At 39.8% G+C, this 24792-nt stretch overlaps 1 protein-coding gene across 2 annotated transcripts in view; it reads right to left on the bottom strand.

The window, feature by feature from the left end:
- The window catches only part of LOC106880303 (glycerol kinase 5), a 134740-nt gene extending 110262 nt beyond the window's left edge, over positions 1-24478 (bottom strand). Inside the window, exon 1 of one of the 2 annotated variants that reach the window (XM_052967407.2) lies at positions 23504-24478. The gene's annotated coding sequence lies outside the window, so the exon portion shown is untranslated. The remainder of the gene's footprint in view (positions 1-23503) is intronic. The other variant, XM_052967406.2, reaches the window with a different exon arrangement.
- Between the last annotated feature and the right edge of the window lie 314 nt (positions 24479-24792).

Below are 24792 nucleotides of genomic sequence, written 5' to 3'. Positions count from 1 at the left end.
TATTCGATATGTCGATAACTTGTTCCTTATGAAAGGCACACAGGAACAATTGAGTGGATTAAAATATTTTGAAAAATAATCCCATCTTCAAACTTACCATCCAATATAATTCGTGTATGGACTCAAACAATAACACCACTATTTGTAAATATAAACGCAATGAAATCTCATTTTAGACAAATCTTAGGATTTTCATTACAAAAGATGCTTAAAAATGAAATCCGAAGAATACCTAACATGCAGGTAACCGTCGTATAAAAATGAAAGTAAATTGCGACAGCAGTGCACGTAACATGACTAATGTATAGAACGTACATATATTTAATATAATTTGAAAACTGTACACGTTATTTTAAATAAGATGAAAACAATCGCTTCTACGGGAAAACAATCATTGATGCACGAAATGAGAATCGTGAACAAGTTTTCACGGTCTCTAAATTTGTGTCCTCACACAGGCTCGTGAAGATATGATGTAAATATATCACCACTAAGTCTCACATTGTCGTTTAGGTTTCTTCGTGGTAAGCATCGATCGCCCTTCTATTGTCTAAATATTGATGTTGTCTAAACTGTAAATATACATTACAAAAACAATAGACAGCAGAAATTAAAAACCTCGACAACAGGAAACCTTCAACCTGATAATTACAATGTTCGGATCTTTCTGAATTGACGGGCACCACTTGTTTTCTTAACGAAACACTTTCAAACTTGGGATACTGGTAGAATGTGTCATATAAAACATCTTTTTCTCTTAGCCTTCTTAACAAAAATTTATATATTGCAAGTTATTTCATGTTAAAGTTGTCATATTTCTGTAATTTCAACCAATCACTGACGTCTATTCAGCTGAATACAGTTACTACTGTTTTTGTAAACAATAATTTTTGCCGGTGTCAAGATCGTTCGTTATTCCCTAGGATTAGGGTAAGGGTTAATGAAAAGTGGTGCCCGTCAATTCAGAAGGATCCTGCACTTGATAACAAATGTAATATACAAAATTTCAATTTATGTGAAGGTGGAAGTTGTAAACTTTATCATTCAAACTGTTAAAGTGAATAAACATATTACAACACGTTCTCACTGGTTGACCATACTTTAAAAAAAAAATTTTTTTTTTTTACAAAGAGTCGTTTGTAAAATATTAGAACACAAAATAAAACTACATAGAAAAATATTAAAGGTTAGCACTAACAGGGCCAGCGCTTGGAAGTGAGGGGCCCAATTAGAGAATTGTTAGCAGGGCTCTCTACTCTACTGTTTTGTGTTTAGTGTAGTATGTCAGTCCCAGCCAAAAATCTTTCAGGACTTGAGCCTCCACCATTAGTCATAATGATACACTAAAAGTATCACTGTCCTCCGCTCCAGCGTGTGCGCGGTCCCAATTTGTACAAATCTGTCTAATTGACTTGAAACCGGTCTTGAGCACTACCATCTTACATAGAATTCCATAAGAAAGGAAAGAGAAAAAAAAAACGATTACTATGGAAGCTTTAACAAGAATCAACATAAAGAAACGAGACCTGCATAATATTAACTTGGGAAATTAACTTAAAATAAAATCGAAACCAATGGTGATGATTTTATCAGTTACATCATCATTCTTATGATCCTTTGCAGCCTACTTCAAAAATAAAACAAACAGCAGTTCACTCACAAAGGACACAAAGTTTAGAAACATTAATGGACTTGGAGATGAAACAACTAATGAGAAAATGTAAATAAAAAAAGTGACAAAAAAAAAAAAAGACTAAACTCGTGTCTTCAATAACATTTGAAAGAAGCTTTTCCCTGCATCTACAAACCACACCAGTTTTTACATTTAAATGACTATAACCTTTTCAAAGAGAAATTATTTGAATATTTGCAGTAATTCATTCGAGGAACTTCGAGCAATTGCTTTTATTTTATAAAATGTTTCTTACTGATTGTCCTTAAGATGTATGTCTCACACACACACACACACACACAAGATTCCCTGCATTAAATTAATATTTTCCGTACCAAACATTTCTAACAGGTACAAGACCTCAAATCTGGGATGGGAAGGTGTTGTATATTACGATCGATTTCAATTTCTGAGAGGTGCTTAATTAATCGATCCAAGGATGATGAAGGGCAAAGTAGACCATAACGGGATTCAAAAGTAGAAGGTAGAATCAAAAGAAAAATAATCGAATATATAAGGATACAACGATATAAAGATAGACAATAGGAGAGGAAAAGAAATGTTATTGAAATAGAGAGAAATAAAAGAGATACGGTAAAGAAATTTTAGAGGGAAATATATGTGAATTGAGAAAGGAGTAAGAGATAGAGAACATTTTAAGAGGGTGATAACAGAGATATGACAGAAAAAAAAAAGAGAAAGAAGAGGGATAAAACTAGATAGATTGCCAGAGACCATAAGAAAAGTAGAGCAACAAGAGAACGGGGTGAAAAGTGGAATAGTAAAACAATGAGGAAAGTTAAGGGAAAACAATGGAGATAGCGAAAGATAACACTGATAAATAATGAAGTGGGTAGACCAAAAATTAGGGAGTGAGGAGTAGCAGGGGAATAACATTAATTTAGTAGAGTGAGAAATTAAGAAAGTAATAGAGAGATAGTTTTGTGATAGATAGAATGAAAGATCAATGAAATGAGAGAGTGTATGTGTGAGGAAAGAGGGGAAAACAGCAGCAGGATGAGGGAGAGGTGGTAGTAGAAGGAAGAAATAGGGAGGGAGATAAGAATAAAAGAGATATAAGGAAGACAGTAATGTAGAATAATACAGAGAAAGATAAAGAGTTGGAGAGAGAGAGAGAGAGAGAGAGAGAGAGAGAGAGAGAGTGAGGGAGAGGAAGGCAAAGTGAAAACGAGAAAGAGAAAGAATGGGGGGGGGGGTCATTAGAATGGCAGAGCATTTGTGGAGAAAAGGGCAGAAGTGGAGATAAGTTATTTAACGAATGGACGGAAGAGGAGGGTGTAGAGAAAGAGGAGGAGAAAGAGAGATAAGTGGTAGAGAAAAGACAAGGACAGAAAGATGTGACAGCAGAAAGAGAAATATTTCAAAAGCTAGCGGAAACTCCACCACCACCACCCACTACAAAAAAGAAAAGAAAAAAGTTGAAATTCCAACGTCAATTGTAAGGTTAGAGGTGGGAGATGAACAAAGAATTAGAGAAAAGAGATAAATATTTACATCACTGTTGATGTTGTTAATAACGGCGACATTGGCGGCGATGGTGAATAAGTAAGAACAATAGTTAGTTATTTATAATGATCTGCGTTGTTTCCCTTCAGGAAATGCTTAAAACATACTTAAGCCATATCTTTTTAAAACAAAATTTGATAATGTTCCGTGAAGGATGAGGGAATGAATATAAAGCAGTGATTGAGTACGAATTAACGGGTCAAAGGTCCTAGTGATGAACATAATGATGATGACAATGACAACTATTATTATTATTATCATTATTATTATTATTGAGAAAGGGGTGAATAGGATAATATAGAAAAGATTATGTCAGTCAAAGCTGTAACTTATTGAGTTAGTCTATGACACAAAACAAGATGACGCCATATATTGTTATTGCCAAGATGATGATGATGATGTGTGAATCAAGATTTTAAGTCAGCACGCACGCACACACGCAGTGTAATTGGTGCAATGCTCTAGACTATTTGCAGTGCCTTATTTGGTGTCTCGTATTGCCGATGACAAAACCCTCGCTGATGGGTCGATAAAACGTGTGCCAACATTTTAATTTCAACTCTCTTAAAGCTACATATACATGCAAATAAGTTCTCTCCTTATATTGTGGTTGATGTGTGTTTGTGTGTAAGTGAGCGGGTAGGTGTAAGAGTGAAAGTCGTCCAATTACAAGCTATTAGGTCACCATTTAGCTTCATATCTGCCTTACTAATCCCCCAAAGACACCCCACCATCTCTTTCTCTTTCTCCCCACCTCTCCAAAAGATAGTGAATGCAAATTCGACATTCTAAGCTAAGTAACCCGTTCTCCGATCACACAATGCCATCTCTTGGTTGTTTACAACGAACGACTAGGCTATGATACGTGGTATGGCACCTATTTACAGCTGGGTGGAGTGGGATATTGGTTACAAATTCTAGACTAGACGGCCAAGTGAAGCTCCCCGAAAGGCATCTACAAAATTGATTTCAAATTTCGACATAAGACCAGAAATTTCGGGGCAAGTCGGTTATATCGAACCCCAGTACTCAACTAGTACTTATTTTATCGACCTCGGAAGGATAATAGGTAAAGTCGATCTCAGCGGAATTTGAATTCAACGTAAAGACGGACGAAATACATACAGCTAAACATTTTGCCCGGCGTGTTAACAATTCAGACAGCTCGCCACTTTAAAAGAATCTACGATATTCTTTTCTATTCTAGGCATAAGGCCCGATATTTAATTCAGACACAAAGCTCGCAATTCTATGGGGAATGGGTTAGCCAACCCCGGAAAGACGAATGGCAAAGTTAATCAAATCAGTGAGATTTGATCTGAGAAGACCGAACAAATACTTTGAGGCATTTCTATCTAAGGATCTTTGTGATTTGACAGCCAACACTCGTTTTCTTAACGAAACACTTTCAAACTTGGGACACTGGTAGAATGTGTCATACAAAACAACTTTTTCTCTTAGCCTTCTTAACAAAAAAATGTACATCGCAAGTTATTTCATGTTAAAGTTGTATTTCTGTAATTTCAACCAATCACTGACGTCTATTTAGCTGAATACAGTCAGCACAGCAGTTACTGTATTTAACTGAATAGACGTCAGTGATTAGTTGAAATTATCGAAATAAGACAATTTTTAACGTGAAATAATTTCGAATACAAAATTTATTATCTGTTCTATACCACAAAATATACAAGTATACGAAGTTTGAAAGTGTTTCGGTACCAAATACACTACATAAAAAAATGTTGCCCGTCAAATCACAAAGGTCCCTATCTAATATGCTAACGGTTCTGCCAGATTAATCGTTTCAGATTAAAAGGTTGGGATCTTTTTTAAAACGGGGGCCACATTTTTCATTAACGAAACACTTTGAAACTTGGAACACTGGTAGAATGTGTCATATAAAACATCTTTTTCTCTTAGTCTTCTTAAAAAAAAAAGAAATCCCTAAGTTATTCCATGTTAAAGTTGTCGTATTTCTGTAATTTCAACCAATCACTGACGTCCATTCAGCCGATATACATTAAGTGCCGACTACATAAACAAACGATTCTGAAACAATTCTATCGGTGATAGGGTTAGGGTAAAACAGCAAATTTAAAAAGAAAAAAGCAAATAAAACGAAGAAAAAGAAAAAAGCAAATTTAAAATGAAAAAAGCAAATAAAACGAAGCTATGGCTTAATCAGCCAAAGGAGTAAATATAAACAACTGAATACTTGTCAGTGATTGGTTGAAATTATCGAAATAAGACAATTTTTTACATGAAATAAATTCGAATACAAAAATATTTTTCTGTTCTATAACACAAAATAGATAAGTATACGAAGTTTGAAAGTCTTTCGGTACCAAAAACACTACGTAAAACATTAATGAAAAATGTGGCCCCTGTTTTAAAAAAGATCCAAAGGTTGATTGACCTCTACAGTATTTGAACTCAGAATATAAAGACTCGGAACAAATACCGCAAATCATTTTCCCCGACGCAATTTGTTTCAAATTTTTACACAAAGCCAGCAATTTTATGAGAACCGAAATACAATTTTTTTACGTGAAATAACTTCGAATACAAAATTTTTTATCTGTTCTATAACACAAAATATACAAGTATACGAAGTTTTAAAGTATTTCGGTAGCAAAAACACTACATAAAACATAAATGAAAAGTGGTGCCCGTCAATTCAGAAAGATACAAAAATTGTCGTATTTCGGTAATTTCAACCAATCACTGACGTCTATAACTTGCAATATAGAAATTTTTGTTAAGAAGGCTCAGAGAAAAAGATGTTTTATATGACACATTCTACCAGTATCCCAAGTTTGAAAGTGTTTCCTTAAGAAAACAAGTGGTGCCCGTCAATTCAGAAAGATCCCATTTTTAAACAGTATATCTAGAACTACATATATCTGAATGAAAAAAAAAAAGTAAATAGATAAATTGACGTATAGATATCAGTTTATTCCAAGATATTCAAATCAATATAATATGAAATTCTTATCCCTACAACTGTTTCGATATCCAACTAATTCAATCAGAGAAATTAAATTAAATTAATTTAAAATGTTCGTATTGAAACTGGTTAATTGGTGATTTCATAAGGGGAGAATTTCCTGGTTGAGCCTTGACAAACACAGATGTGTGCGTTTTGGTAATGTATAATGATTTAATTTAATTTCTCTACTTGAATTAATTGGATATGGAAACGGGTGTAAGGATAAGAATTTCATATTATATTGATTTGAATATCTTTGAATAAACTGATGTCTATACGTCAATTTCTTTATTTTCTTCTTTTTCTCATTCATAAATATTTTAAATACCAATATACACCAATGCAAAACTAAAGTATTTAGTTTCCACTGAACACTGGTACAAAATGGAGAACTAGGATGTATACATCCCTTAAAAGATTATAGATCCTTGGCGCGATTATATATATATATATATATATATATATATATAATAATAATAATAATAATAATAATAAAAACATTGCACGAATTTGTTTGGTGTCAAAAATTTAATTACTTTCCCACGACTACATAATAATTTACGAGATACAATCTTATTTATCATCATTTTTTATGAGTGGGAAAATTTCTTGCCGAGGGCAGAATTTCTCCGTGTACAATTTTGAAACCTCTCCCTGATGAATGCTCATTATGATAAAAAAAAAAAAATTTAATGAAGCCTTAAGACCTAAACTAATGTAATTTAAGTTGCATACTTATGAATTTATATCATTAACGATTCGTTATTTCTCTCAGTGCATAAGACGGTGGAGTAGCAGAATGGTCAGAAAAAATCCCGTCAAAGTTAAATTTAGTTTGCCTCCTTTCGAGGTCGATAAAATAAAGTACCATTTAATATTGGGATCAACGATATCATCCTAATCATTCTAACGCTTTCCCCCTCAAAATCGCTGGTCATGTGCCTAAATTAGAAACAATTGTTTTTCTCCGCCAGTATTTATTCACTTTCTCCACCCTTGCTTTTTGTAGTAATTACTACTATTATTAGCTCTAGTGAATCGTTAGCGTCGTCAAAAAAAAGAAGAAAAAAATGCCTTGCGGTAGTTATTCTTGCTCTTTAAATTCTAGGTTCAAATCTTGCCTGTCTCTCTTTGGGAGCCGATAAAATAAAATACCAGTCAAGTACTTATATCGATTTGATCAATTAAAATCGACCCCTCCTGTTTATGTATGGACTTGTGCCTATGTTACAAACATGTATTAACTCGAGTTGATACTGATGGCGTACGTAAATTGCACGAAGTGAGAGAAGTTTCGCAAATGTGTTTCGCGATCTTTTCAAAGTCTCTTTGTTACCCCAAAATTTATTTCGTACAACTATTATTGACGTCAAGTTAGTCGAGATGGTTGATTCCTCTTTAGGTTCTTCATAACTCATAATTCTGTCTCTACCAGCAGCTCAGCGTGAGGTGTGCGCAAAGCACAAACAATGCAGCCACCACTGTATATGCGTGTTTACTAATAGACGAAGGTATGTTACGTTTAAGGAAGAGGCAGGTAATTTGGCTGCCGTTACAGAGCGGATCAAACCCACGCTACATTACTGGTTTATATCGCACTAACGATACACAGCTGCTTATTAAAGGGAAAACATCCAGAGAGAATTCACAAGTGTTATATCATGAAATTAGCAAAAGTGAATGGAAAACCCTCGGCTGTTTTCAATTTAGGCATAAGCTAGTAATTTTTAGGGGGCAGGTAGTCGATTAAATTGATCCCAGTCTTGATACTTATTTTCTTGACCCTGATAGGATGAAAAACCGCAAAGCTTTATGTTTCGCCGCTCTACGATTCTGTCGACCTCTCTTTATAATAATCCTTTCTACCAGTGGCACAAGGCCTGAAACTTTGGGGTAAGAGACTAGTCGATTACATCGACCGCAGTGTTTTACTGATACTTAAATTTATCGCAAGGGTGAAAGGCAAAGTCGACCTCGGCGGCATTTGAACTCAGAACGTGAAGACAAGCGTTCGCTTAAGCATTTTGTCCGGTTGCTAACGATTCTGCCAGCACTCCGCCTTTCCTCTCCCTCGAACTAGCTGGCCTTGTGCCAAAACTTGAAACTACTGTTTCTAAGCTAGACACAAGACAGCCAATTTTGAAGTTGACTATAGTCGATCAAATTGATCCCCTTCTCAAATGATATTTATTTGATCTCAGACGGAAAAACAAAGTTAACTTCCCTGGATTTTGACACAGAACGTAAAAAACCGAAATAAATATTACATTTTGTCTGATACCTTAACTGTTCTGCCAGTCTACTGCCAACATTTGTTTTGAGAATTAAGTTGTTTTTTTCCTTCCTCCGCGTTTCTTTCTATCTTCTCTTGAAACTTCTATCCCTGGAAATTGACGGGTCCACAGTTAATCTACATGGTTCTTCGTGTTTCTGGTGTTTGTGCTCTGTTGGGATCGACTGTTTCTTCTCTTCAGGTTCTGTATACAGCCAGCCGGTTATATTATACTAAACTTTAATATCGACTATACTTCCGTCTTTGGATTATCAAAATCTCTCATTAAAGCTAAGATACTTTTCTAAATCACAAAGAAGGACCAATGATTATCGCTAGATTTTGTAACATTGAGTAAATGAAAGACAAAAGCCTTATTGGTTAACTTTTCCTCCAAATGAAATTGAACTCAGCACCGCATATTTACGAATCGTGTTTTACAGAACTCCGGTTTCATTACAGCTAACTGCTTTCTACATGATTTTGTCTTACAGTAACAATGACTATACGTATGTGATTAGTAGTTGACCATATTCTACACAAATAACTATTGCATCTACCATATATGTGATCTATATTTAATTTCATACTACTTGTTATTAGGGTAGACTTAAAGCACGCAGATCTGCTCGATCACAACTGACCTGGGATATTTATTTTCTGATTGCTCGTGCGTAACTGGTTGAGTATACATGTTAAATAAGATGAGTCACGTGTAAAAAAAAAAAACACACAGAAAGAAAAATCCATATTTGAACATCACAAGCATAAAGAAATTTTTTGTCTTGTTAAGAAATCATTGATAAACAATTTCGTCTTCCTCGTTACCGAAATGTCAAATTCAAGACTGGGAGTCATGTGAGAATGCGTAGCCTAGTAGTTAGGGTCTTGCACTAACGTTCGCAAGTTCGCGGTTTTGATTCCCGAGCGATGCGTTTTGTTATTGGTTTCAAATTTTGGCACAAGGCAGCGGGTAAGTCGATTACAGCGAAGCCTGTACTGAATTGGTACTTATTTTATCGACCCCGGAAGGATGAAAGGCAAAGTCGACATCGGCGGAATTTGAACTCAGAATGTAAAGACAGACGAAATGCCGCGAAGCATTCTGTCCGGTCGCCGCTTTGATGCGTTGTTATTTGAGCTTCATTTCTCATTGTTCCAGTCCAGTCAGCTGTAAATGGCATCCCGTTATGGTAGGGTTCGTAACAACATTGCTCGAGGGATTTGAGGTATCTAGTCAACCATCTAAGTTTTTAATGGTTGGAAGCGAACTAAAGTTGAAGAGTTTGCATCGTCGGTGTGGTGTGGTCACTAGCCTAGCTGGTGGGGAGTCCGCTCCGGGCGATACTTTTAAAGGGACGGCACTTGGCAGTATGTGTTTTTTGTGGATTTTGGGGGCGGCAAACGGAAGGGCTACCCCGGGCGGCACACACTAGCTACGCTAGTGGATGTGGTGCTGCTTATTATCACTGGGTCACATGGTAAGTTTATTTTTATATTTATTCATTTATTTATTTCAACTGAATATTAAAATAATCTTCGAATACAAAAATGTTTATGTTCTATAACACAAAATATACAAGTATACGAAGTTTTAAAGTATTTCGGTACCAAAAACACTACATAAAACATAAATGAAAAGTGGTGCCCGTCAATTCAGAAAGATCCTAAAAATGAAACGGGTGGTCCTAGATGGAACATCTTTAATCACAGATCTTCTTGGTAAGGGTTGATCTAAAAGGCTGAATAGTAAAAACTAGTCAGTTTTGTTATGAAAAAAGTTTTTCAATACTTATTAATACTAATATAAAATAAACACTATAAAAATAATCTTAACAGTCCAACTACCTTATACTGAGAAGATTTAACAGATGTTTTCTGATGTTTAAACAGTAATCTCTTCGTATATCTAAAGTGGTGAAACGTCCACAAAGTTTGTATAGTTCCCGGTTACAGATAAACAACTGCTGAGGTTTTGTGTAAATTGCACTGTATCACTTATCATCACCCCAGTCAATACAGCGGTAGAAACACAGTCAGTTATATGCTATCGCGTTTGAAGAGATTGGCAAACACCACAAGAGAAATGTAGTAAAAGACAGACAGAAAAAAGCGAAAGCGAGAGAAGTGTAGTGAAGGAATGAGAGAAATGATGTGGGATGGATGGCGTGAAAAAAGATTTTAAAATGTGGCTTTTCTGGTCGAAAAGTTAAACAGCGACAAAACAAAACAATGTTTTTTCAATAAAAAAAAAGCACTGCTTGAAACATCAGTCTTTCTTTCTCATGTATGAATGACACTCAAAACATATGTAAATGTTTTATTTACGAGCCTACGGAGAGAGCATTTACATGGTACATAGAACTAGGGAATGCAATCCAGATCTCGGTAGAGTTTCCGATCAGGAGCTTCGCAACTCACGAGAGAGGAAATAATGGTTACGGGGACGGGATGGGGAAACGTAAAAAGAAAATCGGAATTTCGAAAAAAAAAAATGTTTCAAATAGTAATTTCCGTTATATGAAACACAACTGGACTACACACACACACACACACACAAACATTACTCTTTTCTTTCTCTACGTGATATGGGGCTAATCCGAGAAACTTCGCCCAAATCGCATTGAAATCACACTGCAGCCTATTCTCATCTTTTTGCTTTCTTTTAAAAAGGACACTTTGGATAATGTGATCCTGAGTTCCCTACACATAAGAATGGGACAGGATACTCAAGGCTAGAATGTATTTGGTCATAGATCTGCCGGGTCTGGATTAGCCAGGGTGGTGCGGAGAGGACAACAACTATATTATTGTTATTATCCAAGCATCTTCTTTTGTTTTATTCCCTTTTATTACAGGTATGACTCAAGGTTGTACAAAACCCAAGCCTCTTACTCAGTGCCCCGCAACCGGTATGCCGCGATGCAAGGTGTGCCGTAATGCAAGGTGTGCCGCAATGTAACCTGAATATACTAATTTTTTTTTCTCTATACTTTTAGTTTAGGTGTTCCGCCGAATTTTGTGAAGAATATAAATGTACAGCAAGTGAAAAAAAGTTGCAGACCACTGCTCTTACTAACAACACACCAACCAGCCAACCAAACTACCTATTTATCTATTTGTCTACCTACCTATCCATCCATCCGTCCATTTATGCAGCCATCGATCCATCGATCCATCTATCTATCTATCCATCCATCCACTCATTTATCTATCTATCTATCTATCTATCAGTATCTATTTGTCAGTCTATCTATCTATCTATCCACCTATCTATCTATCTATCCCTAACCCTAACCCTTAACCCTTAACCCTAACCCTAACCCTAACAAGCGAATTAATTAAGAGGGCGTTAACAGGAGCCATCGTTAACAACCGCTGGTGGTTTGCCCTGAAAATGGCAATCAAATCGGAATCTATTAGGTTTAGTAAAGAACTAGCGATAGATCGAAATAGAGTAGAGGGAGACTTAGTTAAGAAACTAGAAGAGGCACTTACAACTGGCAGCGCAACCAACGTTTTGGCTGCGAGGATGGCCCTCGATCAACACCTCAACGCCAAACACGAAGGTTGCGTCGTCAGAGCAAAAATGCGTGCCTTAAGGAACGAAGGGATCGAAGCTGAGCGAGAAGCCCGGGTGGCGGAGGCGCAACGCGGTAACAGAGCCACCATTCGGTCTCTAATCGATGAACAGGGATGTAGTCTGCTCGAACCCGAAAGGATGTGTGGGGCCTTTCAACAGCACTTTGCTCGACTGTTCGGTGCGAGCGGTGAGTCGGAACACAGGATGGACTTCACTGCCTACCTGACCGGCCTGCCGCGGCTCTCGGCGGGAGAGGCAGAGTGTTGTGAGGGTCCCATCACAGCTGCTGAAGTAAGGGATGCTATGGCGGGCTGCGCGAGGGATAAGTCACCTGGATTGGATGGTCTACCCTACGAGCTGTATTGTCAAATGCCAGACTTGTTTGGCGACCTCTTGGCATCAGTCTACTGCAACTGGCAACAAAACGGGAGAATTCCCGGTTTCGTGAGCCGAGGTGCAGTGACATTGCTGAAGAAAGACCCAAACAAGGGGAATTTTATAGATAATTTCAGGCCCATCACTCTGCTCAACGCAGATTTGAAAATTTTGGCCAAAGTAATAGCCGAGAGGTTGGCGCTTGTCATCGATAAACTGGTCGACAGGGCGCAAACATGCGCCGTGCCGGGCAGAAGTATCCATGACAACCTCCACCTCATGCGCTACATCATGGACAGGGTAGTTAAGGATCCTGGCATGGGTGGGGCGCTGATCAATTTAGATCAATCTAAAGCCTTCGATAGGGTCGACCATCGATACCTAGCGGCCGTCCTCAGGGCAGCTGGCTTTGGTCCCGTTTTCCGCGGTTGGATCGCTGCCTTGTATAGCGGCATCCGATCGGTAATACGGGTAAACGGTCACCTGTCAAAACCGTTCGACATCACGCGTTCGGTCCGTCAGGGATGTCCCCTGTCGGCGCTTCTGTATGTATTGACGATCGAACCACTACTGCGGAAGCTGGCGACACTGAGGGGTATCCCACGAGAGCTGGGTTGCGGGACGAGCGTGTCTGCATATGCGGACGATGTCACCGTCATAGTGTCGAGCGAAAAGCACGTCGAGATGCTAGGCGAGACACTTAAACAATACGAAACGGTGACAGGAGCAAAAATTAACCAGGAAAAGTCAGTGGGTTTGTTACTCGGCACCTGGAGAAGCAAGCCCATACCGTCCAACAGTGACTCCGTAGTGGGACGCTGGACGGACGGACCGGTTAAACTGCTCGGGGTCTGGTTCAGTCCGGACCTCCAAATGGATAAGAACTGGGACGAGATCACCAGTAGAGTGATCAAACTCAGTCAAACATGGGCTGAGAGAAAGTTATCTCTAAAAGGCCGGGCGGAGGTGGCTAATGTGTATATCGCATCAATCATCGATTACCGCCTGACCGTCGTGCCTTGTCCCGATGCCACCATCACGAAACTAGAACGCATACTTTTCCGCTTTCTGTGGAAGGGTGGCGTTCCGATGGTGAGGCGATCCATTTGCTGTCAACAACCGTTACGTGGAGGACTGGGGATGCCGTGGTTAATGATGCGCAGACATGCGCTGAGACTGCGGCATCTCTGGAACTTCATTGACGACGGTGAACAGGTGTGGGCGCCGTTTGTGAGGCACGCCTTCCCGCAGCTCGTCTCACTCACCGAACTGCAAACATGGATCAGGAAGAGACCGAAACTGGGCGATTGGCACCGCGAGTGTCGCCAAGCTCTACAACAGCTCTGCCGTCCGGGATCAAACTTGTGCAACTTCCAAACGACCAATGCGTTCTATAGAGGACTAGTGGAGGGGAGGTCTGACGACACTCTCGGGGCAAACCTGGGTGTCGACGAGAAATTCCTAACCCGCCTTTTCAAGACGACGTTCGGGCCGGGGCCTATGGATAATTTCCAGAGATCCCTGGCTTGGCAATGCTATCGAGACGCACTACCAGTTCGAGAGAAGATCTACAGACACGGTTCGAAAACCACCGGACCGACCTGCCCGAGATGCGGTCAGAGCGACGAAACCGTTCTGCACGCACTCGTGCAGTGTCCAGATATTTCAGAGCTGTGGACCTTCGTCGAACGGCTGTTGTCGCGTGTGGGACGAGCCCACTTATCAGCCGAGTCTATCGTGAATTTTGTTCCGCCACCTTCCTTTAAACGGGAAGGAAAAACGGTTTTTGTAACACTGATAGCTATGGCAAAAGAATGCGTGTGGTGGACGCGTTTGAAAGGTCTACAAACAAACACTTTCCTCTCTGGTCAGTCCCTCGTCAACTTTTTCAAGTACCACTTGAAAAGGAGGATGAGGATAGAGAGGAAAGTGTTGTCGAATGAAAGTTTCAATAAAAAATGGGTAAATGTGGCAAGAATGGTAAGAATGAAAGACGACACCATTTTAAGCATAGACTTGTAACAAAAAGAGACAAAAAGAGAGAAGGTACTTACTTTCATGTACCTTTAAAAAAAAAAAGCCTGAGGTGACCGTGGTTTTTTCCGTAGGCTTTTCTCTCCACGGATAAACCTAATCTGTTCCCCGTTTTTTACATCGACTGTGATACACGATCCCTATTGATCGCCCCCCCCCCAACGTTTTTTTTTTTCTTCCCGCGATCCCTTTTGATCCAAATTATCCCCCCCCCCCCAAGAAAAGCTCTACTTTGTAATTTGTCCATTTTCTGTATTTAGCCCTGTGTGGCTATAATAAAAATCTATCTATCTATCTATTTGTCAGTCTATCTATCTATCTATCCATCCACCTATCTATCTATCTATCTATCTATTTGTCAGTCTATCTATCTATCTATCCACCTATCTATCTATCTATCTATCTATTTGTCAGTCTATCTATCTATCTATCCACCTATCTATCTATCTATCTATCTATTTGTCAGTCTATCTATCTATCTATCCACCTATCTATCTATCTATCTATCTATCTATCTATCTATCTATCTATCCATCCACATATCCATCTATCTATCTATTTACCTATCCACTTACCTATCTATCTGTGGCGGAGGCGCAACAGGGCAACAAAGCCACCATTCGGTCTCTGGTGGACGAACAGGGGCGCGAACTGCTCGAGCCAAGCAAAATGTGTGAGGCCTTTCAGCGGCACTTTGCTCGACTGTTTGGGACGAATGGCGAGCGAGAACGCAGGGTGGACTTCAGTGCCTACCTGCACAGCCTGCCACGACTCTCGGCAAGAGAGGCAGAGTGCTGCGAAGGTGCCATCACGGCGGCGGAAGTGAGGGACGCGATGGCGGGATGCTCGAGGGACAAATCTCCGGGTTTGGATGGTCTGCCCTACGAGCTTTACAACTGTAAGCCAGACTTGTTTGGAGACGTCTTGGTGGCGGTGTACTGCAACTGGCAGCAAAACGGGAGCATTCCCGGTTTTGTGAGTCGAGGAGCCGTAACGCTGCTGAAGAAAGATCCAAACAAGGGGGACGTCATAGATAACTTTAGGCCCATCACTCTGCTCAATGCAGACTTGAAAATTTTGGCCAAGGTGTTAGCCAAGCGGTTGGCGCTTGTCATCGAGAAACTGATCGGCAAGGCGCAAACGTGCGCGGTGCCGGGCAGGAGCATCCATGACAACCTCCATCTGATGCGCTACATCATAGAGAGGGTAGTTAAGGAACCTGGCATGGGTGGGGCCCTGATCAATTTAGATCAATCGAAAGCTTTCGATAGGGTAGACCATCAATACTTGGAGGCTGTCCTCATAGCAGCCGGCTTCGGTCCCATTTTCCACGGCTGGATGGCTGCCTTGTACAGAGGCATCCGTTCGGTAGTTCGCGTCAATGGGCATCTATCAAGACCCTTCGACATTGCACGTTCGGTCCGTCAGGGATGCCCCCTCTCGTCGCTTCTGTACGTGTTGACTCTCGAGCCACTACTGCGGAAGCTGGCGACGCTGAGGGGCATCCCGCGAGAGTTGGGATGCGGGACGAGCGAGTTGGGATGCGGGACGAGCGTGTCGGCATACGCGGACGACGTCACCGTCATAGTGTCTAGCCAAAAGCACATCGAGCTTGTCGGCGAGACACTGAGAAACTACGAAGCGGTAACGGGAGCGAAAATCAACCGGGATAAGTCAGTGGGCTTGCGGCTCGGCACCTGGAGAAGCAACCCCATGCCGTCAAGTAGCGCCTCCGTCGTGGGACGTTGGACTGACGGTCCGGTTGAGATGCTCGGGGTCTGGTTTGGTCCAGACCTCCAAACGGAGAAGAACTGGGACGAGATAACGAGTAGGGTGGCCACTCTAGCCCGGCAATGGGCCGAGAGGAAGCTTTCCCTGAAAGGTCGGGCGGAGGTGGCGAACACGTACATCGCGTCCGTCATCTACTACCGCCTGACCGTCGTTCCTTGTCCCGACCCTACCATCACCAAACTGGAGCGCATCCTCTTCCGCTTCTTGTGGAAAGGAAGCGTTCCGATGGTTAGGCGATCCGTTTGCTGCCAACACCCGTTAAAAGGAGGACTGGGCATGCCGTGGTTGATGATGCGCAGACACGCGCTGAGACTGCGACATCTCCGGCTCTACGTAGACAGCGGTGAACAGGTGTGGTCACCGTTTGTGCGGCGCGCTTTCCCGCAGCTTGTCTCCATGACCGAACTGCAGTCATGGATCAAGAAGAGGCCGAGGAAGGGCGAATGGCACCGCGAGTGTCGCGCTGCTCTTCGGCAACTCCAACAACCCGGGTCAACCTTGAGCGACTGCATCACAACTAATGCATTCTATAGTGGATTAGTGGAGGGAAGGTACGACGACGATCTCGGGGCGAACCTGGGCGTCGACGAGGAATACCTGACCCGCCTGTTTAAGACGACCTTCGGGCCGGGACCTATGGACAACTTCCAGAGATCCCTGGCCTGGCAGTGCTATCGAGAAGCACTACCCGTTCGGGATAAGCTCTACAGGCATGGCTCGAGAAACACGGGGCCGACCTGTCCGAGATGCCGGCAGAGCGACGAAACCGTTCTGCACGCACTCGTACAGTGTCCCACCATTTCCGAGCTGTGGGCTTACGTCGAACAACTGCTATCGCGTGTGGGACGAGTCGGTCTATCAGCCGAGTCTATCGTGAATATTGTCGCGCCTCCTTCCTTTAAACGGGAAGGAAGAGCTATTTTCATCGTACTTGTGGCTATGGCGAAAGAATGTGTATGGTGGACGCGTCTGAAAGGTCTAGAGACAAAGACTTTCCTCTCTGGGCAATCTCTCATCAACTTCTTCAAGTATCACCTGAAGAGGAAGTTGAGAGTAGAAAGGGAAGTCTTGTCTAGTGAATGCTTCAAAAAAAGATGGGTGAATGTAGCAAGGATGGCACGTGTGAACGACGGAGCCATCTTGAGCATAACCCTATGAACAAGAAAAAAAAAAAAAAAAAAAAGGCAAAAGAGAGTCACTTACTGTTATAGTTTCTTCAATGAGAATATTGACCAAGGTTACCGTGGTCTTTTCCGTAGGCTTTTCCTTCCACGGCTAAACCTAAACTGTCCTCCCCTCTTTTTACACGAGAACATTACTGTGTGATACACGATCCCTATTGATCGGCCTTTCCTTTTCTTTTTTTTTCGATCCCTTTTGATCGAACTGCCCCTTTTTCCCTTCCTACGATCCCTTTTGATCGACACCACCAATTCTTTTTTTTTTTTTTTTTTTTCCTTCCTTCCCCCTCCCAAAAAGAAAAGCTCTACATTGTATTTGTCCCATCTTCGTTGAGCCCTGTGTGGCTAATAAAAGAAATGTATCTATCTATCTATACATACATACATAAAGAGAGAAAGAGAGGGAGAAAGAGAGAGAGAGAGAAAAATATGTACATGAGCATGCACACACACACACACACACACACACACAATCATCATCATCACCATTGTTTCTTAACATCCACTCTTCTGTGCTTGCACAACTCAGAATTCGTTGAGGCAGATTTTCTGTGGCTGGATACCTTTCCTGGTGTCAACCCTCACTTGTTTCCAAGTAAGGTAATATTTCTCCCATGGCCAGACATGTTTCCACAGAAGATTGGAAACAAAGGACATCACTTGTATGATGGTGATGCTTTTTTACAGCTATCACATGATGCCAAGACAAAGAGAAAGTAACACACACACACACATACACACACACACATGCATACACACACACACATACAGTGAGCTTGTTTCAATTTCTTATTTCTTTATTGCCTACAAGGGGCTAAACATAGAGGGGACAAACAAGGACAGACAAAGGGATTAAGTCGATTACATCGACCCCAGTACGTAACTGGTACTTTATTTATCGACCCCCGAAAGGATGAAATGCAAAGTCGACCTTGGTGGAATTTGAACTCAGAACGTAACGGCAGACGAAATACTGCTAAGCATTTCACCCGGCGTGCTAACGTTTCTGCCAGCTTACCGCTTGTTTCATTTTCTGTCTTCCAAATTCACTCACAAGGCTTTGGCTGGTCCAAGGGCTATATGATAGAAGACATTTACCTAAGGTGCTACAGAGCAGGACTGAACTCAAGACCATCTGGTTGGGAAGCACACATCTTAATGACAGAGAAACAGACAGTAAATTCAGTCAGCTATGCTCCTTTTCCAAGGAATTGTACAAGCTAATATTGTGATATAAAATAGTAGAGCAATAGAAAAGATAGAGTAAAACATTTACTTTTATCTCTCTCAACATTCACAATTCAAATCCTGTTGGTGTCAATAATGTAAGTGCAAAGTGTAATTTATATCCCTCTGCCATGTATTTTGCAGCCTTGTTTCAGTGTAAATAAATCAATACTTTTACTATAGAGGCCAGTTCAGTGATTGTTTTGATTTTTGGTTACAGCCAATTCATTATGACTGAAATGTTATTACTTCAGGAAACACATGAACTGCTAAAACAGTCCATGTCCTGTTTCCTCTTTTATAAGCACAGTATGACAAAGGGATGAACTCTTGAAGAGCTGAAACTGAAAGGCTACAGAAGAGCTGAGTTTGCAATCTAGTTTCAGTTTCTGATGAAAGCTTGGGCACTTGGTTCAATATCACCACTTGCCCATTGGGTGTCTTTTGCAGAGGCCATACTGATGTACATAATCAAGCCAGATCTCTGATTGGGGGATAACTACCCCCAACAGTCTTACAAGACTTGAAAAGTATCATGGATATCCTGTTTCTTTCTAGGACTAAACATTAAAATATAAAAATAACACACATATACATACATACATGTGTGTGTTGGCACTCCATCGCTTACGACGTCGAGGGTTCCAGTTGATCTGATCAACGGAACAGTCTGCTCGTGAAACTAACGTGCAAGTGGCTGAGCACTCCACAGACACATGTACTGTTAACGTAGTTCTCGAGGATATTCAGCGTGACACAGTGTGACAAGGCTGACCCTCTGAATCACAGGCACAACAGAAACAGGAAGAAAGTGAGAGAAAGTTGTGGTGAAAGAGTACAGCAGGGTTCGCCACCATCCCCTGCCGGAGCCTCATGGAGATTTAGGTGTTTTCGCTCAATAAACACTCACAACGCCCGGTCTGGGAATTGAAACCGCGATCCAACGACCGCGAGTCCGCTGCCCTAACCACTGGGCCATTGTGCCTCCACATACATACATACATACATACACACATAGAAATGCATGTATGCCTAAAATACACCACAAAGATTTCAGTGACATTTCTGAATTTGAACCCTAGAGAATACCTATAAAGATTTATTGTTAGGTAATTATTGACAACAGAAGCATTTTGAGGTGAAATCCAAAAAATACACACTTCTGAAATCAAATTTAATGTAAATGATATTAGAAGCTCACTGAAAAAGGGTTTCACAATGAACTACTTAGATGTATCAGCACATCATTCAGTTTTTAAACTGCCATCATCTTCCTTAACTGCTTTGTGTCTCTCATTCTCCATTTCAATATCTTCATCACCATCATCTTCCTTAACTGCTTTGTGTCTCTCATTCTCCATTTCATTATCATCATCACCATCAGTTAACCTCCATTTTCCCCTACTTGTATCGTTCAGACAAAATTTACCGAGGCAGATTTTCTGTGGCCAGATGCCCTTCCTACCACCACTTTCAAGCACGGTATTACCCCAAAACCAAATATGTTTGTTTTCTTTTTTTCAGAAGAAAAGAAATGAACAACATTGCTTGTATGACTGTGATGCACCTTTACAACTATCACATAATGTGAAGACAAGGGTACACAAACAAACACGTATATAGATACATATAATTAAACACATACACACACATATGTGCATGCATACAAATATATAATTTGGGTTGTACACCTACTACATTTCCTGGTTTGATACTATCTGGTCTTTAGGTGCCTTTAACTGAGTTTTCTCCAAAGCAAATATTCAGCCCACACCCCTGGTTACCACCCTACAAATACAGATAAACAGATGTTCTGGCTGAGAATCAACCACACATCAATTTCAGATGCAAAGGGACAGCTTGTCAAAGTAAAAACCCATTCTTTCTCCTCCCTGACTAACTGATTGTGGAGGGGGAGAGAAGCAAAACTCAAACTTTTCTACTCTAGGCACAAGGCCTGAAATTTTTTTTTGGGGGGGGGGGGCGTCGATTAGATCAACTCTAGTATGCAACTGGTACTTAATTTATCGACCCTGATAGGATGAAAGGCAAAGTTGACCTTGGCGGAATTTGAACTCGGAACGTAAAGACAGACGAAATATACTAAGCTTTTTGCCCAGCGTGCTAATGTTTCTGCCAGCTTGCTGCCTTTCAAACTTCAACTCTTGAAAAGAGAATACAATCTATTTAGAAGAGAGAATACAATCTATTTAGAAGAGAGAATACAATCTATTTAGAAGAGAGAATGCAATCTGTATGAGAAAAGAATTTAAATTGCACCTTGCATTTATATTACTGACACCAGTAGGGTCTCGCTTATGGAATATAGAAAACTGAAAATCTTCAATCAACAAAGATTATACAAACAATTCATAGAGAAAAACTTCCTCATGTGGGTGGGGGTGGGGTTACAATCTACAAGCAAGGGAGAAAACTTCAAAAAAGATAAGCTGAGTAAAATTTTAGCTCAATATAAACAATAATGATTGAAGTGGGCCTCATCTTTAATGCCAAAATGGATAAAAGCAGCGGGGATGTTTCAGTCTTATTAAACCTCCTTCATTAAGCATTTTCTACTCTATTGGTAAAACTAAGACTGACATACATATATATCTTTTACTTGTTTCACTCATTGAACTGTGGCCATGCTAAGACACTGCCTTGAAAAGTTTAGCTGAACATATTGACCCCAGTGTTCATTTCTTAAGCTTAGTATGTATTCTATAGGTCTCTTTTGCGAAACTGCTAAGTTACGGGGATGTGAACAAACCAACATTGGTTGTCAAGAGGTAGTAGGGAACAAACATAAAACACACACACATACATACACATGCAGACTACTTTCGGTTTCTGTTTGCCAGTTCCACTCACAAGGCTTTGATTGACCCCGAGCTCTAATAGAAAACACTTGCCCAAGGTATGGCATAGTGGGACTGAACCTCATAAAAAAATAAAATAGGCAAACAGACAGACAAATAGAATAAACGTTAGTAATAAAGATTATGAATATCAGCAATATGGCTCAGTTTAAAATGAATCCCTAGGGAGTGTTTTTTTATGTGTTTAAGGTTTTACATGCGTAATATAGGAACTGAAACTTTCACCATCAGGGGGCATTTAAAATGTAAAAACAACCAGGAAGGGAATGAAACATTTCCGTTGCTTTCACCATCTAGCTTTAATAGACTGGATCCACGCCAATCTGTTTTGCTTGTATTGACCATAAAATTCGATTAACTGATCTTATTGGAGTTACTTCCCTTAATTGTTTTTTTTGTGTGTTTTAAGTGGTGGTAGTTGGTTTAAATAAGCGCAAGAAAGTTTTGCCTGCACCACATATACACCACAAGAACACAAAGTGCACACACACACATATATCTATACTTAAATAATATATATATATATATATATATATATATATATATGAGAGAGAAAGAAAGTAGTTAGAACCATCACATTTAAAATCATGCAGGTGTAAGGCAATCACAGTGCCTCAACGTGTGTGTGTGTGTGTGTTTGTGTATACATATCGGTATATGAACTATCTTTACGTCAGTTACGGTTTTGCGTGTATTCGTTTCTGATTGTGTGCGTGTACACAGAAAGATCGAGGCGTGTGTGTGTGTGTGTCGAAGAAGTTGAAGTTAGAATACGTTAAGACATTGAATTAAGTCATTCTTGCACACATAACAACTTCAACAATACTTAAAACAATAAATGGTAATTAATACTGTTATCAAAAATTGCTATCGGTATTGCTGTTGTTACTGTTATTACATGATTATTGCGAATTATTCATCGGCAGGCTACAATTTAGCTGACACATCCAAACAACTTGGCTTTTAGACGTTCATCATAGAACCCTTTTTGAAATCCTTTTATTGCATGGTAACTGCCTTGGCAGTAAGGAATAAATTAACCTTACGACAGATCAACATGACACTAGGGAGAGGGTTAAATGATCGAGAAGATCCATGCCCCATTTTCATACACATATGATATGCAATACATGCATATATACATACATACATGGGTGAGAGAGAGAGAGAGAGAGAAAGAGAGAGAGAGAGAGAGAGTGGTAGCCCTTAAGTTTTTTGACATCAAACTTAAGCGCTCAGTAGCAGTACATACATATCCGAATGGTAGAGAAACAATGAAATTAATGAAAATTTAATGTTTCTTAAAACAACATGTATTGTTTCCCGTTTATGAACACAAATGAATGTATATCTAATATGAAAACTAAATACCTTAAGCATACAGAAAAGTACTTTGCTCTCCGCCTGCATCGAGGGCTTTGTTAGAATGCTTAAGGTTTATTATATATATATATATATATATATATACATACATACATACACACACAAATATTTATATATATATATACATACATACACAAATATTTATATATATACGTATACATACATACACACACACACACACATATATACATACACACACACACATATATATATATATTACAAACACGCGCATACACATACATGTGTGTGTATATAAGCACGCATATGTTCATGTGTGTGTGTATATAAGCACGCATATGTTCATGTGTGTGAATATACATACATACATACATAAGACACGTGTGTGTATGTGCAATTGTCTACGGTCAACGGGCTGATACAAGTAAAATATCATATATATGTGTATATCAGTTTGTATAAATATATAGATATATGCATGTATGTGTGTGTGTGTTGTGAATGAATGTATGGACACCAAATAGTTGTCGAAGTTGGAATGTCAGCGATATTAATAACAAAAAAAAAAAATAGAATAAAGAAGATATAAAGACATGAGTAAACGAAAAGAACAAGTATAAGCAACGTACCTATGTGAAAAATTCTGCTGTGTGTTGTCAGCTGTATGACAGCATTTAGTCTGTAAGTGCTGCTAGTAGGTTCGTCCTCCGGCTGAAGATTGTTTTAAGATTTCGTTATTAAAATCATATATAAAATAAATTAGATGAATGAATAGATAAACAGTTAGGTAGACAGACAGATAGCTGCGTACAGACAAACGGGGGAGAAACAGAAGAAAGTGGGAAGGAAATAGTAAGTTGTAAGTTTGGATCAGTGCGAGTAAGTTTTCAATTGTGTGCTTGCATGTATGTGTGTGTGTAGGTGTATAAGTATTTGAAAACTGTATGTAGAATGTATTTGTCTATATTCTTGAATGTCTCTTGAGATACATAAGTGAATTTTATATACACATCTCCGTTATATATAGTTTGTGTATGTCAGTTCACGTGTCAGTGTCCGCTTGTGTTAGAATATACGTATATATGATTCGTTGATGCCTTCACACAAGCAATTTGTTCATCTGTGCGTTTCTCTCTCTCTCTCTCTCTTTCTTTCTCTCTCTCACTCTTTCTGTCTCTTACACACTCTCTCTCCCCTTCTCTACCTCTCTTTCCCCACTCTGTCTCTCGCTCTTTCTATATATGTGCATATGTGCGTGTATGTATATATATGTGTGTGTGCGTGTGTATATCTATATATATGTGTGTGTGTGTGTGTATACATGTTTACGTATGTATGCGTATGTTGAATGTAAGTATATAGGTGGTGGTGGTGGGGCGGGTATATATAGTTTCAATCTGATGACGCCCTTGTAGACCTGAAAAGGGAGACAACCCCAGTCTGCTGGGTGACAATGCTAGGTTTGACGCGGGAGGGTCAGACTTAATGGATACAAACTTTATTTACTGCAGCTTCAGAAACATAACTACTATTATTACTATTATTATTATCACTGCTGCTGCCACAATCACTGCTGTTATGTAACCACTGCTAGTTCTACTGTTACTGCTTTGTATTTATATCATCACTTCTACTGCGACACTGCTGCTATTATTACTTCTACTAATAACGAATCCTATCATAGGCTCAAGGTTGTGAATTTGGAAAGTGGGAGAAGTAAAGTCGATGAAATCAACCCAATGCTTGGGCAAATTTTTCATTTTATTGAACCCGGAAGGTTTAAAGGCAACGGTGGCCTTGGCTGGATTTGAGCTCAGATCGTTAGAGACATAACTAAATACTACACGATATGCTAGAAATAATAGTCATGTTCCCCCTAAAGGCTTACCCTACCAATCCGAAGAAGAAAAAAAAAGGC

The sequence above is a fragment of the Octopus bimaculoides genome, chromosome 4, assembly GCF_046866305.1.
Source record: "Octopus bimaculoides isolate indiv1 chromosome 4, ASM4686630v1, whole genome shotgun sequence".
NCBI classification, from domain to species: Eukaryota; Metazoa; Mollusca; class Cephalopoda; order Octopoda; family Octopodidae; genus Octopus; species Octopus bimaculoides.
This window is presented reverse-complemented; position numbering and strand designations above follow the sequence as displayed.